At 53.9% G+C, this 5000-nt stretch overlaps 1 non-coding gene across 1 annotated transcript in view; it reads right to left on the bottom strand.

The window, feature by feature from the left end:
- Window positions 1-981, bottom strand: part of LOC126137994 (small subunit ribosomal RNA) — a 1909-nt gene extending 928 nt beyond the window's left edge. Inside the window, exon 1 of the ribosomal RNA XR_007528042.1 lies at window positions 1-981. This exon is cut by the window's left edge and continues 928 nt beyond it. This is a non-coding gene — a ribosomal RNA (small subunit ribosomal RNA).
- Window positions 982-5000: the final 4019 nt, after the last annotated feature.

Genomic DNA, 5000 nt, shown 5'->3' with positions numbered 1-5000 from the left:
AATGCCCCCGCCTGTCCCTATTAATCATTACCTCGGGTTCCGAAAACCAACAAAATAGAACCGAGGTCCTATTCCATTATTCCATGCACACAGTATTCAGGCGGGCTTGCCTGCTTTAAGCACTCTAATTTGTTCAAAGTAAACGTGCCGGCCCACCCAGACACTCAATAAAGAGCACCTTGGTAGGATTTCAACGGGGTCCGCCTCGGGACGCACGAACACGCACGAGGCGGTCGCACGCCTTCGGCTCGCCCCACCGGCAGGACGTCCCACGATACATGCCAGTTAAACACCGACGGGCGGTGAACCAACAGCGTGGGACACAAATCCAACTACGAGCTTTTTAACCGCAACAACTTTAATATACGCTATTGGAGCTGGAATTACCGCGGCTGCTGGCACCAGACTTGCCCTCCAATAGATACTCGTTAAAGGATTTAAAGTGTACTCATTCCGATTACGGGGCCTCGGATGAGTCCCGTATCGTTATTTTTCGTCACTACCTCCCCGTGCCGGGAGTGGGTAATTTGCGCGCCTGCTGCCTTCCTTGGATGTGGTAGCCGTTTCTCAGGCTCCCTCTCCGGAATCGAACCCTGATTCCCCGTTACCCGTTACAACCATGGTAGGCGCAGAACCTACCATCGACAGTTGATAAGGCAGACATTTGAAAGATGCGTCGCCGGTACGAGGACCGTGCGATCAGCCCAAAGTTATTCAGAGTCACCAAGGCAAACGGACCGGACGAGCCGACCGATTGGTTTTGATCTAATAAAAGCGTCCCTTCCATCTCTGGTCGGGACTCTGTTTGCATGTATTAGCTCTAGAATTACCACAGTTATCCAAGTAACGTGGGTACGATCTAAGGAACCATAACTGATTTAATGAGCCATTCGCGGTTTCACCTTAATGCGGCTTGTACTGAGACATGCATGGCTTAATCTTTGAGACAAGCATATGACTACTGGCAGGATCAACCAGGGAGCTGCGTCAACTAGAGCTGAGCAGCCGGCCGCCCGGGAGTGTGTCCCAGGGGCCCGCGCGAACACGCAAGCGTCCGCTCAATTATTCTGCAAACAGGAGGAGGCTGAGCTCCCCTGCACAATACACCTCGAAACCCTCTCAGGTCCCGGCGGCGCGCAGCGCCGTCCTAAGTACTTGGTCGGGTTCGAGAGAGGCGCAATCGCCCGGAGTTAGGCGAGTAGACGCTTTAGGTGCGACCACCCGTGCTCCCAACTGAGCTTGCCGCTGCCGACAGAGGCCCGGGAGCGTGCTGTCGTGGCATTGCCGGCGGGAGACAACACGCGCCACCTACGGTGACCGGCAGCTCCAACGCCAGCGCCACAGAAGGGCAAAGGCCCCACGTGGGTGCCGAAGCGAACTCTCCCAGCACAGCGCACGTGCCAACACGTCTGCACAACTGCGATACAAACCACCAGCGAGAACCGCTGGGGCGACCGAGCAGCAGACGGCGTCGCGGCGCCGAGTGCCGGGCGGCGGCGCATCCTCAACGCACACAGTCCTCAGTCGGACCAGCACACTGCAGATGTCCACCGCGCTTCGCACCGGGCCCGCGAGGACCCACTTTGGCCGCCCGGCGCCGCGCGCAGGGTGCCCCGGCGCGCAGCTGCGCCGCCTGCCGCGTCCGTCGGCCGGCGCGCCTGCCACTGGGCGCCCCCACCAGCCGGCTGTAGCGCGTGCGCCCACGCACCGCGCGGCCAGCACGCCGGGCGGCCCCCCCTCACCGGCCGGGGACGGTCCCGCCCAGCCACCGCCGCGTATCGCTTCACACACAGATTTGCCCTTACTGATTTACCTCCAGCAACAACAACCGCACCACAATGGGTTTACCAGTTGTTCATTTGCGTAACGTCACCAGCAAACGTAGACGTCCATCCAGTTTGCAAATGCAACGATTATTGCATACCTGTCTGTTAGGTGTCACGACACACTACGTCTGCCCACATACACGCAACAAAATGTGCACGACTAGAGAACACGTGGGAGGTGGCCCCCTACGTATGCGATGTCCATTACGAGACCGACTGTCAACCAGCATCTGTACCATGTCGCAGATGTGGAACGCGGTGCACCATGCTATCACACTGTGTGAGAAGAGACGACTACGTTTGAATACACGCGCCACTACATCAACAGACGGCTCATGCTGATCGCCATCCAGGGCGTCCGTTACTCCCACACGTCTCTATGGCGTACCACACTGCAATGTAGCTGTTATGGGGAGACGGCACGTGGCTGAGTGCACAACATTTGGACCGTATGGTTCGCTGTTGTTGGGCGCAGTCGTTGTACAGTCACACATGTGCCACAGCGTATCATTCAGTACATACGGACCTATGTGCAGTACAATGTGAGGGTTAAGCTTACGACATCAGCGGACAGTGGGTAAGACTGAGCGCTTCGACATGCGAATGCCAGTGAACAGCTGCGAAGGGCATTGAACACGCAAGCACCTGAACGACCAGCGTGCGAAGGCAGGGGGGAGGGGGGGGGCGATGTACATCCTGCAGTCGTCCACATTACAGTGTACAGCGGGAGCATGTAAAAAGTAAGCAACACTTGCGAAGTGTTGAACATGAAACGATACACAAGAGGGTGGGCGGTGCGAGTAGCGAACTATATTCAGAGGGTTGTGGTTAGACAACACTGGATTAATGTAACGTGTCATATGCCAATTACAGAGCAGGTTAAGGCACAACTTGGGTTAGGTTAAGGCACAACTTGGGTTAGGTTAAGGCACAACTTGGGTTAGGTTAAGGCACAACTTGGGTTAGGTTAAGGCACAACTTGGGTTAGGTTAAGGCACAACTTGGGTTAGGTTAAGGCACAACTTGGGTTAGGTTAAGGCACAACTTGGTTAGGTTAAGGCACAACGTGGGTTAGGTTGAGGCACACGTGGGTAGGTTAGGCACAACGTGGGTTAGGTTAAGGCACAACGTGGGTTAGGTTAAGGCACAACCGTGGGTTAGGTTAAGGCACAAACGGGTTAGGTTAAGGCACAACGTGGGTTAGGTTAAGGCACAACTTGGGTTAGGTTAAGGCACAACTTGGGTTAGGTTAAGGCACAACTTGGGTTAGGTTAAGGCACAACTTGGGTTAGGTTAAGGCACAACTTGGGTTAGGTTAAGGCACAACTTGGGTTAGGTTAAGGCACAACTTGGGTTAGGTTAAGGCACAACTTGGGTTAGGTTAAGGCACAACTTGGGTTAGGTTAAGGCACAACTTGGGTTAGGTTAAGGCACAACTTGGGTTAGGTTAAGGCACAACTTGGGTTAGGTTAAGGCACAACTTGGGTTAGGTTAAGGCACAACTTGGGTTAGGTTAAGGCACAACTTGGGTTAGGTTAAGGCACAACTTGGGTTAGGTTAAGGCACAACTTGGGTTAGGTTAAGGCACAACTTGGGTTAGGTTAAGGCACAACTTGGGTTAGGTTAAGGCACAACTTGGGTTAGGTTAAGGCACAACGTGGGTTAGGTTAAGGCACAACGTGGGTTAGGTTAAGGCACAACGTGGGTTAGGTTAAGGCACAACGTGGGTTAGGTTAAGGCACAACATGGGTTAGGTTAAGGCACAACGTGGGTTAGGTTAAGCACAAATTGCGTTACATTGCGGTACAAATTGCGTTACATTGCGGTACAAATTGCGTTACGAATTTGGTTAGGTTAAGGTGCAAAATGGGTTAGGTTAAGGTGCGAAATGGGTTGGATTACAGTACACAACGTGGTAAGAGCGTGTGTTGGGGGGGGGGGGGGGCGAGGTTCGTTGGTAGTGATCATTGTAAGTGAATGTCGGAGGCAGCGTCAGTATGTCACAGCAGTTATGTCTCGTCAGGATGCGCTTATGCGCTTTTCGCTCGTGACTGGAGGCGCGCCGCGTCTGTGGTTGCGGCAAGGGAGCGGCAGACCTGTGTGATTCATTCCTGCCATTGTTTCTGTGCCGTAACAGGAGGCAGTGAGGTGGTGTTGGGTGCACCCCTGTGTAGGACATGTGTGGGTGTTGGTGGCTTATCTGAGCAATTGTGGATGTCGGACGGGTGGGATATTCTATTTTAGAATTGGACCCCCTGGTGTGGTTATCATAGTGTGGATGGTGTACTGTGGCGGAGAGGATGCACCGGACGTTGGTCCATGCTGGTGCTTACATATTGTATCTGTGTCTGTTACAGGCAGAGAGTAATGTGTGATAGAGTGTCTCGCTGAGGTGTGGTTCATATTGTGTGCACAGACTTACAGCATGTATAGGGACAGCGGGAATTTGGCATATTGGATATAACTCTTCGTGAAACGCAAGATATAGGGGTGGATTGCAACGTACGAGTGCGGGAAGAGTCCGTCGTTCATCCGCTGGAGTTGCGATTTCGGCGGTTGGGGTGGGGCACGTGCGGGTGCGGGTGGAGTGATTGTCGGTTGACTACTTCGTGCGACGCAGGCACTGGCGTTCGGGTTCCTGTGGTGGACAGATGATGCAGGCTTTGTGGGTGGCGTCGGAAAATGGGTACTGTGGGACCTAGCGATGTCGTAGTCGGGGTGGCGTCTCATAGATGGCGGTATCGTCGGTGCAGCAGGTCATGTTTCGGGAGACTTGCAGATGGCGGTATTTAGTTTTCGTGTTGCGCGCGACATGGTGGACGTAGTGTCGTCCGATTCGCGTAGATGGGGCTATTGCATGTGGTTTCGTCACATTGTCATAGATGGCGATGCTGTGGTTTGGCAGTATGGTTGGTGTAGTTCCGTTGGATTCCTGTAGATGGAGGTGTCGTTTCTGGGCCAGACGGCAATGTAGTTTGGTCACATTCTCATAGATGGCTGTGTTGTGTCTGTGGGTGGCGGTGTCAGCGTCGTCCCATAGAGGGCGGTATGGTCTGTTTATTGTGGACGTTGATGTCAGGACCAGAGGGCGCGCGCGAACCGTTGCCCATATTTTCCTACCCTCCTATTACTCGTTGTAGATCTATAACACTGCCCAGCGTTGCAACTAAATGA

Source organism: Schistocerca cancellata, unplaced genomic scaffold, assembly GCF_023864275.1.
Source record: "Schistocerca cancellata isolate TAMUIC-IGC-003103 unplaced genomic scaffold, iqSchCanc2.1 HiC_scaffold_649, whole genome shotgun sequence".
Classification (NCBI taxonomy): Eukaryota; Metazoa; Arthropoda; class Insecta; order Orthoptera; family Acrididae; genus Schistocerca; species Schistocerca cancellata.
The sequence above is the reverse complement of the archived record's forward strand: the minus strand, read 5'-3'. Positions and strand labels throughout refer to the sequence as shown.